Source organism: Ambystoma mexicanum, chromosome 8 (genome assembly GCF_040938575.1).
Source record: "Ambystoma mexicanum isolate Mex_15411 chromosome 8, UKY_AmexF1_1, whole genome shotgun sequence".
Classification (NCBI taxonomy): domain Eukaryota; kingdom Metazoa; phylum Chordata; class Amphibia; order Caudata; family Ambystomatidae; genus Ambystoma; species Ambystoma mexicanum.
Window position 1 is genome coordinate 756,311,121 of NC_090929.1, and position 17,602 is coordinate 756,328,722.

Genomic DNA, 17,602 nt, shown 5'->3' on the forward strand with positions numbered 1-17,602 from the left:
TGGCCCCGTATAACCACAGACACAGTGCATACAAGGATGACTAGGCTGTATCAGTGAATCAACACATCATCAAGGACATGTGTCATGCATCCATGGCACACACACTACTCGGACACACAGAAATGTACACCATGCATGTCCATGACAGCAGCACACATCTCTCGCACCCCAAACATGTCCAAGTACAGACACAGGCATGCATACATGTGTGCATTCCGCATGATGCATTGTAACACATACTCCATCCATGTGGGTCACGCTTGACTGGACGCACATGCAGCACCATCATTTCCCTGCACACACACATCCATATATGAACCATGTGACACATGCAGCCAAGTAGCTAACTACCACCACACTGCAACTTGCACTGTTTTAAACGTGAATGCATGGGCACTTACCGCTCGACTCGACTCCAGACGGGCCTGCATCCTGAGGATCTGGTGGTGAAGCACTGGGTGAATGCGCTCCAGGACCCTCATCTGCTGGGTGGTAAGCTGGACCCATCGCCCCACTGCATCCGTTGCGTCCAAGAGGCACTGGGCCTTCTTGAGGGTCCTGGACTTGTAGTCCTCCCAGCGCTTCTGGACGTGTTTGATGTCGCGGGGTGCCGCCCCCTCCGCGTTGATGGCACGCACTATGTCCTTCCAGATTCTCTTTCATCCTTGCTTTTCGGCGCGCGATGGTGTGAAGAGGGCATCATAATGCCCCAGAACTTGCTCCACCAGGATACCAACTTCCTTTTCACTGAAGCTGGTAGCCCTGCTGCCTCTCTGCTGGGGGGTTTCCACAGGTGCCGGATGGTGTTGCGTCAGACATGGCAACCCCCGAGGCAGGTGTGGGTGGGCAACTGGGTCCTGGGGCTGGGCTGTGGAGCGATGGAACTGCAGTCGGGAGCCTTCTGTTCCAGCAGGGGTGGTCACAGCAACTGGACCCCTGCAGATGGCTGATGTGCAGGCACCAAATTGCAGGGCACTGTTGGCAGTAGGCAGGCAAGCAGGCAGCAGCAGATGGCTTGTAGGAGGCTGCTCGGGGCTCTGGGGGGGCAGTAATTTGGCCTTCTGAGCAGGAGCGTGGTCTTCCATGTGTTGTTGCATGGCCAGCTTGATACGGAGTGATTTGGCACATGAAAAACAGCACGTTTGCGTGAATTCCGAGGAAAGGCCCATAGCACGTAAGCACGTAGGTGACATAACGTGCACGCAGGCGTTTCACTCGGCACGGGTTAAAGGTCCCGCGTGGGTTTCGATCGCTCTGTATGTGCTTTTTGTGGAGAGCGTTGCGTGTGTTTTCCAGACGTTGGGGTTCACACGCGATTAATTCACAGCAGCTACAGTGCGTACTTCTTTTGGCGGGGGTGTTGCCTACGCGTTCTTCTTCTACACGCAAGGCAGACAGTGAGTCGCGCATGCTATTTTTCCCACTGCGTGTGTCTCTGTTTGTCACCTACCCCTTTTTACTTCGGTCATACTAGCCCACGTGTTGATCACGTATGCATTGTTTGGGTTCCTGGGTGCCACAGCATACTGCGTGTGTTTTTTTACACACACATGGGCTACAGGGGTCGTGTATCTCTTTTTCTTGTTTTTTTGGGATGCCTGAGCGTTGCGTGACCCGTCATTTTTCCTAAGGGGCCACAGGCAGCCTCGCAGGAGCATAGCGGTGCTGTTTGCATCACGTACCTTGCCTCCTCACCCTCACCTAAGTTGCCCAGGACAATTGTTGTGTGCACCTCCCATTGGTACTAGTGCATCTGTGCCATGGTTGGGAGGCCACAAAAGGTGAGGAGTGCATCAGTTGAGTGGCCTCCACGTGCCCTTTCCCCTCCCATGCGCAGCGCCTGTGCGTGTGGTTGGGGATGTGGGGGCACCACCATGTCCACCGGCATGCCCCGCTGGGTTGCAACGTTGTGCAGGACACATAGTGCCACTATGATCCTACACATTACTGGGGGCACATATAGCAGCTGCCGGCCAGAGTGGTCAAGGGAGAGCGAAAACGTGACTTGAGCACTCTGAATGTGCGCTCCACTATGCCCTAGGTTGCAATCTGGGCTGTTTTGTATCTTACCTGGGGTGGTGTGGTGGGGTTCGGTATTTTCGTCATCATGTAGGTGCTCAGAGGGTAGGCAATGTCCCCTGGGGAGGTGATAATGGTTGTCATTAGTTTGGTTTGTGTATTTGTCTGTGTGTGTGACATGCATGCACGTGCACAGGCATTTGTACTAACCTATGAGCCATGTGTCGCCATGCTTCACAGCTTCCAGGTCCTGGCTCAGGACGGACATTCTGTATATGAAACTGTCGTGGGTGGACTGAGGATAGTTGGCATAGACAGAGGTGATGATCCCCTGTGCATCGCATACAACCTGCACGTTGATGGTATGGCAGTGCTTGCGGTTGCGGCGGATATTCTCCGTGGCCCTAGGTGGACATAGGGCCACATGGGTGCAATCTAGGGCACCGAGTGCTTTGGGGAAGTGTGCCACCCTGTAAAAGTCCTGGACCACGGCCTGCCTTTCTGCAGGTGTTCTGGGCATGTATATGTGCCTGCGGACTGAGGGGCGCGCAGTCAAGATTGCCAATACCTGGTGTAGGCAGCATGACTGCGTGGCCTGTGAGACACCCCCAACTATGGCAGTTGTCCGCTGAAACGACCCAGTGGCCAAAAAATGCAGGACATTGAGCACCTTCTCCAAGGGGCTCAGTGCTTGGGAGCACAGGGTCGGTGATGTGAGGTCAACCTCCCACTCAGTGACCAGGTCTGGAATGATACGAGGTGGAAACCTATACCTGCCATAGACCTCGTCATCAGGCATCCCAAAAAGGCTGGTCCTTTGCAAAAAAATGCGGGGCCTGGTTATTCTCATCCTCCTGCGGTGTCCCACGATCAGTGCTGTGAGAAAAGGGACATTCATCGTAGCTGTATATACGTGCTTGTTGTTTGCGCGCACTTTTATACTGCGTGGGGACGCTTCCGCCTGCCTTTGCATGGTGGACCTGTTTAGGCCTGTGTGTGTCTTTTGGCATGCGCAGGTTTCTTTTATTCGATTCCATGAATACATGTTGTTCGCGCGCGTGTGGGCGTTCCGTGTATTTCCCAGCAGTACTTCCCCAGTTACGCCTTCTTTTTCACGCGTTGTTTCCCATTCCGCGTGTTCCGCCCCATTTTGGTGTGTGCGCTACAGGTTGTGCGCTTTCACTGTGCGCGCTGCGTACAGCGTTTGGGATGTTGCAGTGACGTGTGCGCCCGTGTGCGCCACCCATGGATTTGGCGCACATCCCGGGGAAAACACGCGCAGGTCCTTCCATGAATCGCACGTGCGCTTGCTTTTTCACACTTGCGCCACAAAGTTTGGCGCACATTTTTTCCATGAATCGGCCGCTATGAATAGATAACATTTGAATATGATTTAGTTCTTTATCTTTGAGAAGCATTTAATCTAATCCTTATAATTAAAGCTGGTAGAGTGCAACGTTACAGTACTAGTCATCTCTGCCTAAGAAATTGTACTTTTTCTAAAAGGTACGGCTTACCGTGTAATGTAATTTTCCTGCAATGTAATGTAAATGTCCATAATACAGTCTTCCGAATTCCCTACCAGCCAAAGGGTGCATGACCATGCTGTCAACAGAGGCGGACGCCACGCCCATGAGGAGATTTAAGCTGAACCCGTGACTTCTAAAACTTGCAGGCAGTTCACTATAAAGTGCAACATGATCTACATGCTTAAGTCTAGGAAGCAGGTCAAACGGTCAGTACATATTTTTTCAGGATAAAAAAGTATTCCCTGGAATTAACAAGAATGCCTCTTGTTGCAAAGGGGATAGGAGGGAGAGATTGGGATAGGCACATGCCCTACTCCCTGGAGCTTGCATCTCGTCCATCCGAAGCAGAACATTTCAGCGCAGGCCTTTCGGTGCATGTCTTTTGTCGGTAGTGTGTTTGGCGCAGTGTTCCATTGGTGCTACTTGTTGGCCGTGGCAAGCATAGTGTACCGAAGGGGGGACCAACCACCACTCAGCGATGTGTCATAAATATACCCTCATGTAATAAGTGCAGTGTTTTGGGTGACAGTACATTCAAGGGATTCACAGCCCGCTCAGCAAGTGAAGTTGTGCTGCCACCTCCACTTGCTGAATGGGCCGTGCATTGCATCCAAAACACTGCATTTACCGGTGTTTTGGGCGAGAGTATATTCAAGGGAATCATGACCCGCTCAGCAAGTGAAGTTGTGCTGCCACCTTCACTTGCTGAATGGGCCGTGCAGTCCTTGAATATACTGTCATCCAAAACACTGCATTTACTAGTGTTTTGGGGGACGGGATATTCAAGGGATTCATGGCCCGTTCAGCAAGTGAAGGTGACAGCACAACCTTCAATTGCTGAATGGGCCGTGGATTCCGAGAATGTACTGTCATGTCGTCCAAAACACTGCATTTACTAGCCTTTTGAATGAATCCAAGGGATTTACTGCCGCTCAGCAATTGAAGCTGTGCTGCCACCTTCACTTGCTGAACTGGCCCTGCATTACTTCAATATACTGTCATCCAAAACACTACATTTACTAGTGTTTTGAGTGATATTATATTAAAGGAATTCACAGCTCGCTCAGCAAGTGAAGTTGTGTTGTTCCTCCCTTATCCGCCTCCAGCATTATTTGAAAAAAGACAAGATTTCTACTGCAATTATTCTCTTTTCACATCGCCAGAAGCAACAACATTGAATCCAAGTGGCCCTCCGTCCTAAAATGGCCGCCGCCCTTTGGTAGCTTGAAAGTAACACCTCAATGCAGCGGATGTAAGCTGATTGGGTGTGCTACTCTACTTCCACCAATCTGGAACGCCAGGAGGCGTCAGCCGGCCTGCACAACGAAGGCAGGACAACAAAGGCTCCTGTCTGAGCCTTTTTGGAGTCGGGTGGACACGCCAATTGGCCTACCTTTTTCGCAGTGCTTACTGGCCTCTGACACCCAGCATGCCGCCAACCTGACCCTGGTAAGCGCTCAGCGTGAGAGATTACCCCCCCTGGAGTCTAAATCTTGTTCTGGTGTGTTTAGCTGTTACACAGCATTTATTTTGAACACTACACGGTGTACCGCTTCCCTCCTGTTCTTGCCCGTTGTAAGGCCCCTACAAGTGAATGCCCACAACTGCAAAGGTGTTTGTTGCCCTATGCCTGCAAACAGCACACGACCGTTGTTAGCCTCCCCGAAGCACCAAGGGCTACGTTGTGACCTGACGTTGAGCAATACTAACTTGCAACTCTAACATTGCTCCTGACCTGCTATTACATTCATTGTATGTCACTTCGCACTGTATGCCTGCTCGACTACTTGCGGCGCATGCAAATTTGTAGCACTGTGGTCTGCCTACCAATTTGTCCGCAATATATGCTGTACACATTATGGCTCCCATGCTTACAGAGCTGTGTGCGTAACCTTACATGTCCTAGACAGCTTATTGCATGAAGTTGTCACGTATCTTGCTTCCAACATGTCTCAATATATGCTACCCTTAGCATAATATTACACTCACCTTTTTTTGTGATCACTGTTGTACCTGCCATATGCTGCTTATAACCCTTACAATATTGAACTTATTATTCTGCAGTCACCGTTTATAGTATTGAACTGGTTATTCTGTAGTCACTGTTGTATTGAACCCACTATTTAGGTGTCATTGATGTTCTTCGCATTGTTCTTAAATGCCTAGTGCTGCACATATCCTAGCCCAGCCCTGAACCTATCACTTAGGGGTCCTCTGACCCATCACAGTACTTCCTGCGCGCAAGGACTTATACCCACTAGGCACTTCACACTGCTTCACGTTATATACATCATACTTAGTACTGGACCTACCAAACTGCTCGCTTGAGTTCTTTTAACATCTAAACATTGCCTCTACCAAGCGTTCAATCATCCCTGTTATTCTGCCTATGAACATTAACACTACTAGTAAATATCCTATCTACACCGCCATCTTCCTCAGCACACATGGCCAACCTATACAAGGTAACCATGCCTACCGTTCTACCTCTACTCAACACCATACCACCTACTAAGTTCCTACCCGCTATACAGCTCGGCAGGACTTTGTCTAATTTTAAACTAGGAACTACAGAAAGTAGCCATTGCCCCCTAACATGAAAACAGTGGATCGAGCTCTATGTTTCCCGGTCCACCCCTAACCAACCGTGTCGAGTAAATATCAGAAACGCAAGACTAGGATCATGCTTAAAGAACAGTGGGATGTTTAATGCTCTCCACAAAACTCCACTATGCCCTAAGACTATGCTTGCTAGGGCTATAAGAGACAATCCCGATTTCAACAATATTAGTAACATCACACCACCACCGGCTCACAACCCATCACTTAAAGGTATACCTATTGTAGATGCACCACATATCAAAGGAGCCCTCATAAATGCTAGATCACTCTCAGCACATGCACTAGACATAGCATACCTTATCGTATGTAACCACTTAGACTTCCTAGCAATCACAGAAATCTGTCTACATTCTGCAGCTGGCCCAACACTCTCTCTAACGATACAGGAAACCTATACAATCCTCAGAGCAGATAGAGAAACTAGCAGAGGCGGGGGAGTAGCCTTTATTGCAAAAAATCAACGAGGCCTCAGGGAATTTACCACCAAACCTAGGTCTTCTACTTCGCTTATATTGACAGGGGCAAATTCGAATAGGGAGCAAGGTTTTGGGCGGGTCAATATGCTCACTGAGTTTTGTGACTAATGGCAAGCTGAGTTTTTTGCTTTTATTTTAGTTTGTAGGCGCATGATTTTATCCAATAGTGCTTTTTAAATATTAGTGCTCCAGGAGGCATCTTTGGTACATGATTCTGTCGGTGGTGCTGGAGAGTATAACTCTCTGAGGATGGTGAATAACTCTTTAGTGCCAGATTTAGCATTTTGAATTCCATTATTAAAGGTGTCGCTTTTAGTTTTTAGGATGGCTGCTTTGTATTTGCAAGATGCAGTTGTAAATTTGTCGTTGTTCAGGTCTGAAGATGTTTTTTTCCAGTTTGTTTCAGAGATTCTTTTGGAGCTGCGTAGTGCTTTCAACTCGGAAGTTAACCACTTATTTAGGTGAGCTAGTGGCTTGGCTTTTCTCATTCTTAGAGGAGCAATTTTGTCTAAAGCCTGAAGTAGAGTTTGATTATACAACTCCACCAGGTAGAACGGATCCTTGTTTTTGAGCTTGGGTTGATCAGTGATACGCTGGAGAAGAGGTAATAAGTTCTCCACTGTAATATTCGATTATTTCTGGTGGCTGCAGGAGATGCTTATAAAGCGCTAGGAGTTGGTAGCCAGCTATCTTAGATGGTAAATGAGATAATGTGGTGATCGGACGAGGCACACAGAGGTTTGGAGAGGATTTTAGTGTTGTAGTTTAAGTCCGATAGCCAGTCCACTGTTCTGCCTTTACTGTGTGTCGGGTTGGTGATGCTGTGTGAGAAACCTAACTCTGAAAGTGTAGGCCTAGGTTTCACAATGCAATTTTTAAATCCTTTCACAATGCCATTATGTTTGAACACACCTAGAAAAAGACATCTAAGTCTGAGAGTCCTGTAGGGGGAGAAAGGCCTAGGTTTCACAACTCAATTTTAAATACTTTTACAATACAATTTTAAATACTTTCACAATGCAATTTTGTTTGAACACACCTAGAAAAACACATCTAAGTCTGAGAGTCCTGTAGGGTGAAAAGGCCTAGGTTTCACAACGCATTTTATATACTTTTACAATGTAATTTTAAATACTTTCACAATGCAATTTTGTTTGAACACACCTAGAAAAACACATCTCAGTCTGAGAGTCCTGTAGGGGAAAAAAAGGCCTAGCTTTCACAACGCAATTTTAAATACTTTTACAATGCAATTTTAAATAATTTTACAATGCAATTTTGTTTGACCACACCTAGAAAAACACACCTAAGTTTGAGAGTCCTATAGGGGGAAAAAGGCCTAGGTCTCATAATGCAATTTTTAAATACTTTTACAATGCAAGTCTGAGAATCTGCTATGAGGCAGGGTTGTCAGGGTAGAGTGCAGGCTCTAATAACTAACCCGGGCCACATCTACCTTCTTTAGTCGCTGCTGGTTGACGGCTGGTCGCTGGCTTGCCCTGCGGACACCTGCAGACACGAGCTGGAGCCGTCAATGTGGAGCCTCCCCTTTGCCTTAGGACCCTTAGCCGCAGGGTTGCACAGGCAGGCGGCTGCCCTGAGTGGGTTAGGTAAGACTAGACAGAGGACCAATCAGGGTTGGTGGGAGGCGGGAGGGAGGTCAACACGGAGGAAGTCCGGGGTAGGGGAGGACAGCAGGGCTTAGGGACACAAAAAAGCACAGCACAATCAAGCAATAGGCCCGGCGGGACTCAGAAAATGGATCCGCTCACCTGCTCAGCTGGTGGAAGTGCAAGCAGGGAGCGTGCCGGTCTGCTAGACCCACGCAGCACAAAACAAAGAGGACCAATCAGGGTTGGTGGGAGGGCTTGGGAGGCGGGAGGGATGTCAACATGGAGGAAGAGGAAGTCCGGGGTAGGGGAGGTCAGCAGGCCTGAGGGACACACCAAAAAGCACAGCACAATCAAGCAATCGGCCCGGAGGGGCTCAAACAGCGGATCCGCTCACCTGCTCAGCAATGATCCCTCTAATTATTTTTCTCTATGTGTGGAACCGTTGGCCGTTGTGCGCACTTTATTTTACATGTGCGCAACTGACTAATGAGGTAAACCAGTTTGTGAGCTATCGTCGCAGAAGAGAGTTTGGAAAGGAATTTCCTATTTCCAGCCACTGTAATTCTTTAAAAATCTTATAATACTTTTTCCAAATACATGGGCTAAAATAAAATGTGTCATATGTGATTATACAGAAAACTCATCACTCAGTCCAAGACTTCAATATCTGCCACAGTACCTTGCAAACGTACTTCTGCGTAGAGAAATATGTCGGCCTCATTACCAGTTTGGCAGTCAGTGGTAAAGTTGATGGTAACTCCATTGCCGCCAACTTTACCACTACGCCAAATTACGATTTTGGGCCTGGAGTGGAAGATTTGCCTCCAGGAAAATCCTGGAGGTAAATCCTCCAACTCAATGCCCAAATCGGCAGAATTTCCGCTGCAATAATCCTGCCAAAAAGCCACATTTATTCCAATGTACTCAAATGGACTCAATATGAATGAGGAATTACACCGCCACCACCAGTTGTAATCCGGTCGAAATTCCTCTGGACCAAGTGGCGGTGACAGTAATTTGTTTGAGCGGTATTCTGGCGGATTTACACCGGGATACCGCCCCGAGACTTAAGGAGGCCCTGTATGTTTTATGCCACTGGAAAATCACTAATTTGTTTTATAAAACACAAATATCTCTTAGTTGTGTTCCTAGATTTCGCGCACAAACAATATTTATTCTTAAAGAAATGTTTCTTTGTATTCTGATTTTTCAAAAAAAGGGAATTTTATTCTTGATGCGATAATCTCGTGGTCAGCCGACACGTGTTTCGACCCAAGGGGTCTTTAGCAAGGCTGGTGCGTTATTGTTCATTGACCGTTAGGTAGGTTGGCTCTTGGTGGTGGGTTGGGGTAGGTGGGTTGCACTCCTTGAATAGGCTGACTTGTCAGCCTGTCACTGCTGCGAACAACCACCCTGGCGGTTGTGGCCCTCAAATATCTCTTGCCATAACTGATGTGGCTGTCAAGAAAATCACACAGAATACATTTGCAGATGGATTAATGGCAATTAAAAGCAATGTGTCAAAAACATGCTAAGGGAGTTCAAGTGCCACTTTATTGAAGTAATTCAAGGGCCAGGAGACCATGCTTCTACTAATTTGTGTACAGATGATAATTGCATACGAATAACTGCACCTTAGAATATGATGATCCAAAATTCCTGTGCCTCTGCTTACTATCCACATTATGTTCTCCTGTGGGTTGCAATAACACCAGCCTTAGAAATAAGAGACATATGCAGCGTGCATTTTTACTCCCTAAAAAAGGAATTTTATGGGGAAAGAACATCTTTTAATAAGCAGAAGGTATCCTTATTAGCAAAGCTAATTACTTTTTTACTTCCTGAAAAATCATTTGACTTGAAGTAGGGAGCAAAATCTGATTAGAGCCCTGCTTGTACCCCTGACATAGGGAATGAAATGTCAGGGCACATAATAAAGTGTATACTTTTGCCCAACCTTCCGCACCGCAGACTAGATAAAATTAAACTAGAGCCTTAATATGGTTTATTATGGACCCCTGTTGAAGAAAATCACACATATATGCCTTTTAAGTTAATTGCATCAATACATCAGAGATGCACATGATTTAGTGTCTTCTTCTACATCTATGGATCCCTCCTCTGTAATTCTTTGTGATCAGTTAAATAAGATGCAGGGAGATGCTAGAGACTGCACACACAGAATACATGGTTATATTGAAACGCCCTCAGCAGTATAGCATAGAAAGAAAAAGAAGGTTCTGTTGTCTAGATGGCTACTAGAATTTCCTATCCTTTAGCAAACACGCAACATATTTCCTACAGTGTGCTGCCGAAACGTCTGACTTTGTCTTTGAAATTTGCTCCTTTGTTTATCACCCGCAAGGAGTGATACTTCCACCGATACCCTTCCCCGGCCCCTGTGCTTGCCTCCAATACCAGTTGACAGAGCACTGTAAAAAGTGAGGGATTGTAGCAGTTAACACTCACTGGGATATTTGCAGACCCACAATACTTTGCAAGCAAGGGATATTTAAATGCCTCATCATATGATGTGCATTTTAAGAATGGCATGACTCTGCATGTACACAATTCTTTTGCAGTGCACACAAGATTGTTTGCAACATACCCCACCCTTATATAATTGTGTAGGATTACACAAGTGCTCAGTGAAACTGTTTTTGTATAGAAGCGAGTTATATATAATGTGTGAAGGTCTATACCCAAAGGAAATCTGAACACTTGGAAATGATGCAGAATGTTGGAAAAGCATTCTCCTGTCAGAATATCCAGAGCCCTGATACTATGGACGAGTAATCCCAGGCATAGCCAATACACATAATCCCTCGTAGGCTAAGTAATTGCTATTGCAATGTTGCTCTCTACTTAAAGGGTGATGTTAGTAATGCTAAAGTAGGAGACGCTGAACATTACATTTGTCTTTTCAAAATATTTAGAGGGCAAATTAATATTTGAGTTTCATAATGCATCAACTTACAGTGGGCCGCTCCAAAGCACTTGCCTGACATATGTACAAAGAAGAGGGAGTATGGGATTTGGTTACACATCCAAGTAGCCTGCTTACCTACAGTCAGTATCCGATATTTGAGCTGGTAGTTAGATTATATAGTGTGAGTGACACTTTTGGTAAGGCACAATGGGTCTCAATATGAGCTTGGCGGTAGCCGTGCCTGTTTTACAGGCACGGCTACCGCCAAACTCGCTACCGGCACCGCCACCCGTGATTGGGCAATAACCGACCCATTACGAGTTGAATGGGCCGGTAATTGCCCATTCGCGGGTGGTGGTATTGCCAGGCTCCCGATCCCCATTCTGCCTCTTAGGGCAGAATGGGGTTTGGGAGCATGGTTGCACAGGCACCGTTGATAAGGGTGCCGGTGCAATCACGAGTTCTGCTCTCGGGTGCCGCACAGCCCACCAGGTAAGACCTTGCAGGCTCTCAGGTGCCCGCGAGCAGAACTCGTAACCAGCACCGTTCATACTGTAACCGCCAAGAAAATAATGAGGCCCAATGACTAACAGAAATTCTGACGCGTAAACGTTATTCATGTTACAACAAACATAAAAGAAGTGGATGTAGGTACACGTCTGCTAACCTTTCACAGAGCCATGAGAGGAAGAGTCAAGGTTGTCCTGTAGTATCTTAATGTACTCTTACTTAATGTAATGTAATGTAATGTACTCTCGGGCAGAAGTTGGAGTCATAAGATGAAAGTGTGGTAGAGTCAGGTTTAGGAGTCATGGGTAGGCAGGGAACATTTTTGGTTAACGTTATAATACCGTTCCACTATTAGGGAAGATTGGAAGTGGGCACGACCTTAAAGGTGTACTCCAGTAGCCACAATGCACAATGTGATCTATGAAACTGGGGAAAGAAACTAGTGAAATATGTGGCATTCATTGGGCAGGATTCAGTTCTATAAGAAGTATCTTTTCTGTCCATATACTTTATTTATGTCCTTGTATTTCTGTACATTTAGACCTTAATGTTTAATACATCCTACACAGGTATGCGTGCATTTCTTCTTACTCCTGCACGTTATTATTATTCCGTGTTTGTTTGTCTGCATTTTTTTGGATCACTGCCCTATATCTTGTATACATTCCTTAGAGTCCGCCCTGATGAAGGACCCAGGGTTTTGAAATGCCTTACCCAAGCCACATCTAGCTCTGTGAATTATGGAGGGTCAAGAAGAAGATGTGGTTTTAATTAAAACACTATGAATAGATAACATTTGAATATGATTTAGTTATTTATCTTTGAGGAACCATTTAATCTAATCCTTATAATTAAAGCTGGTAGAGTGCAACATTACAGTACTAGTCATCTCTGCCTAAGAAATTGTACTTTTTTTTCTAAAAGGTACTGCTTACCGTGTGATGTAAGTTTCCTGCAATGTAAAGTAAATGTCCATACTACAGTCTTCCCAATTCCCTACCAGCCAAAGGGTGCATGACCATGCTGTCAACAGAGGCGTACGCCACGCCCATCAGGAGATTCACGCTGAAACCGTGACTTATGAAACTTACAGGCAGTTCACCATAAATTGCAATATGATCCACACGCTTAAGTCAAGGGAGTAGGTCAAACGGTCAGTACATACTTTTTCAGGATAAAAACATATTCCCGGGAATTAACAAGAATGCAAAGGGGATAGGAGGGAGAGATTGGGATAGGCGCATACCCCAGTCACTCGAGCTTGCATCTCGCCCATCCGAAGCAGGACATTTCAGCACAGGCCTTTCGGTGCAAGCCGTTTGCCGACAGTGTGTTTGGCGCTACTTGTTTGCCATGGCAAGCAGAGCGCACCGAAGCGGGGACCAATCACCTCTCAGCGCTTTGTCTTAAATGTATCCTCATGTAATAAATGCAGTGTTTTGGGCGACAGTAGATTCAAGGGATTCACCGCCAGCTCAGCAATTGAAGTTGTGCTGTCACCTTCACTTACTTTGACCTACACTGCCTTTACTAGTGTTTTGGATGACGGTATATCCAAGATACGGCTCTGTGAGGTGTTAGGTTTGTGAGGTGTTAGGTACGTGACCAGCAGGTCACGCCAAAGGGGGACTATACCAAACGCATCCCAGCTATTTGCTTAAAAGAGATTGGTGATAACACTCAGTGCCGCATTACCAAATAGGCAAAGTAGGCACCGGCCTTAAGGGGCCCCGTGACAATGGATCAAAATAATATTGATTTGATCTTGAAAGAAAATTATAATCAAACTTTCTTAAATTGTTTCCTAAAGATAGAAAAAAAATGAATCAAATCAAAGACAAACAAAAAATTTACATTAAAGACGCTATAGACTATCGAGAAAATATTATATTAATGTAATGCACTCATTAACAACTTAAAGTACATGGGAGAGAGACTCATTGTTTCAATTTTGTTGCTACAGGGGGCCGGGTCCATGTTTTCGGCTGACTCTGCAATTAGGGCATCTGCAGGGGGATGCACTTGCTACGTCATCAGGTTGGCACTAAGAAATGAAATGTTTTTACCTATGTTGTGTTTAGGTACTCGTAAGGTGAAAGCCAATGTGACTGCAGAGATTATAATGCACCTGATATTTTGTATAACATGCTAATCTTGTGGTTTTTGTCTTTAAATACTGTAATCTAATGTGGGCGTGATGAGAGTTCCTCAGTCTTGCTGTCTTACAAGGCTGACCTTCTGGCTGTCTTTGTTTTTTTCTCTGTTACTTTGCACATTAAAACTGTGTTTTCTTGCAACTTGTGCTTTATTTTTGTCCAAAAATCACTAAGGGTCTGCAGGCCAGAGGCAAAGAATGCACACATTTGACATTTTGCCATGACCTGTCACTGGTTCGAAGGAAAGTGACGTCCAGAGAAGCAAGAAATGAAACAACAGAAGATGAACCAACTGAAGACAATACACCAATGATCATTATGGTAAACAGTATGGAAGCTAGACGAAAGAAAGAAACTTCAATTCCTTATAAAGGTAGATAGGAATGAAACCAAAGTAATGGTGGACTCAGGGTTGGACCTGACTATACTGCCCATTCACACCTGCTAAGAAATTGTAGGAAGAAACGAAGTGGAAGTTCAGAAGAGGAAACACTGACCCAATGTATTAGCAGGTGCCACAGTACATCTGTTGGGATACATAAAGGGAAAAACAGAATTTAAAGGTAGGCAGACTGTAACAATAGTGTATTTGTCCGAAGAGGGACTGGCAATGCTGGGTTGGAATGACAACACAAAGTTGAGGAGTTTTGTTGGTTGTTTTCAGAATAACCAGGAAGAATAAAGAACTATGTACACAAAATTCATCTGAGAGAAGGAGAGGGCACAATTGAGAGGGTGGAATCATCTGAATGGTTAAGATTGCTTGTGAAAGTAAGCGTCCCCCCTTAGGCAGTAACCCCCCTCAGTGAGAGGCAATGAAGGAAACACCCCAGAAGGGAATGAGACCAGGACCAAGTTCAGGTGAAGCAGAAGAATTGTATATAAATCAGTATAGGGCATTATAGGGCATGCAAAGGACTCTGCAAGCTCCGAGAGCGCTCTGTCTGACAATAGCAAAGACAGTCATATTTATTACAAAAATACGTCATGCATCCTATAAGCTATAGGGGGCACATAGTCTCAGGGATTGGGTGGTGTTGACTAAGCTATAGGCGATGTGTCGAAGAGCTGCTCCAGGATTGGTGGACGTCTGCGTGGTGTCAACGTGGGGTGGACGGGTCAGCTGGGCTCGTCGGGGTGGAGCTGCCAGGCCGGACGCGGTCTGTGTCGATGATTGGTGGCTGTACTAACACTTTGCCCTTGTGGCCACACACACACACTCATCATTTTATATGATTCCAGTTGTCCTGCAAATTCTACAATCTGTTAATCTAGGGTCAACCGAGAGAGAGAAGAAAAACAGCATACATGTGAAGCTTCACAAAAACATCAGTGTACAATTACTCTTGCCCTAATGCCCCGGCTTCATAAGTCCAGGTGTCTTGTCAGAGGGCACGGGATAAACTGTCTTGCCATTCTATTCTGTTAGATGTGGTGAGGGATTGTTTTACGATATGTTGGTACAGGGGTGAATGACTGTCTTTATGGTCCGTTAACTTGGGGTGAACTAGAGTACTATTGGGTCAGCAAGGGCACATATTTGGCCCCTCAAAGGCGGTGGGATTTAGGACCAGGTAACACATAATTCACTTGGCCAGGCCATGGCGGCCCCTGACATGGGGGAGGTAAATACTTGAAGCGGGTCCAACAGGAATGTGGGGAGGCGAGGCGGTGCTGCTCGAACATCGGCGAGCCCTTGCGGGACTTGCCGGGAGGAAGGGGAGATGGCCTTGTGCCTCTGAACGATCCTCTATGCACTGGGCTGCACAATATACCATAAGAGGGGACAGAAGTTAGTGGCATTAGGATGATTACATATTTCTATTGTTTTCAATTCATATATTTCTACATTCATAACAATGGGGGTTGGCAGTAGCACTTGTAATACATAACGTTAGTCGAGCACATACTTATAATTCATGGAACAGGCAGACGAATAACAAACGTGAGGTAGCATCAGGTTGGGTAGTGCACTCGGGAGCATAAAAGCAATACGTTCAGTTAACATTTTCGTTTATAGCAAAAACTAACTTAACACCCTTGAGGACCTACATACTATTTTAAAACGAGTTTCACTACATTATACACAAGCATTCTAGGTATTGCTTTTCGCTTTATCCGTTGTACATTAGCAGCAAACATTGGTTAACACAAGGTGGGATTTCTCAAGGGCTTACATTAAACCTTCGGGGCACATTGTGTCTCGCGGTGGGTCGGGGTCATTGTCGCTTTAATATCTCTATAAGTTTCATTCCTTTCCAACACCCATTTTAATATTTGAAAACAACCCTGTGAGCCGTTGGGGTTTGGTATGTGTAGTTAGCACTTCATCTGGGGGATCTGGGCAGGGGTTCATGGAGGGAGAGCATGGACACCATATATTTTAAATGTTAGGGGTTAGATGCAGGGTCGGGTCTTGTCTAATTGGGATGGTTCTTGTTATTTTCCAGACCCAGGCTACAAGTCAGATCACTTCTAGGGCAGTGATGTACTGTGGAAGGTAAACGATACAGTGTTTGTTCTGATACTTGTTCGTGTCTAGTTGCTCGTGAGAACGGGCCTTCAGCAGATCTGCCATGGGTTGGAGGCGAGGGGGGAGTGCGAGGCTCTCTGTGCGCGTTGAGTGGGGGCCAAGCTGCAGATTTTGCCTGCAGGCTATTTCACTTGGGCATGGGTCAGCATATTCAAAATGGACGTTTACAAAATGGTGTCTATGTTGTGTTATACCACGGATCGTGCAGCCTTACGCCTCGATTGGCAGCCATACTGCCTCCCGGGCCCAGGTGCATGGGGGGCCGCCAACGGGTCATGAGCCTCACGTAGGTGGGCAATGCAGGGGAGGGGGGCCTTCAGACCTATCCTCCCATACACTTGTTCTGATCAAAAAGCAGCAATGCAGCGATATTAGAATCTGCATAGATCTGTGCAGTCTCAATTTGGAGTTAATTACAGATAGCTACTTGTTGTCAAGCATCAATGAACCGATTCTGACGATGAAGGAGGGCAAGTACTTCTCAAAGTTGCACATGGTTGACACATATTATCAGATTAGTCTATAATAAGAGTTGCAGTCTCAGACAGTGGTTATCACACCATTCAGCATGTACCATTATACCATGATGCCATTTGGCCTATCCTCGGCCGCTTTGGTGTTCCAAAGAATGATGCACTCATTGATGAGCAACCTAGGAAATGTGTTGTACTTCCAGGACGATATTCTCATTAATGCCGAAGACGAGGAGACTCATGATGTACTGAGAAACCTTCTCAATACATTGCAGGAGGCTGGAGTTAAATTGCGATGCTAGAAGTGCATGATCAAGTTGAAAGAGGTGGAATATCTGGGGTACAAGATTTCGTGGGAAGGCATTAACCTCAAGAAATATTTACTTCAGATGATTGTTAGGGAGAAATTCATCTTATGGCTAATTTCCCTTACCTATAGAGTCCCCCAGCAGCTTTGCTGGATTTGAAGGGTTTGTTTTTTTGTCCTGCTAAGAGTGAGACTCTTTTTCCCACTCTTAGGCATTTTTTGCTATGTGTGTTCTAGGCTATTTTTGTGTTTAATGTCTATAGGGTTTTTCTCACCCCCATAGAACCATCTTTATCCACATGTGTTACACAGCAGCCTCCGTGCAGTGACACAGGGGGGGTCGTAGCGACCCCCAAATATAGACTCCATACCCTGGGACTGACTACTGTCTCCCAGGGCATGTAAAGTCCCAATTGACTTTACTAGTCAATTTTT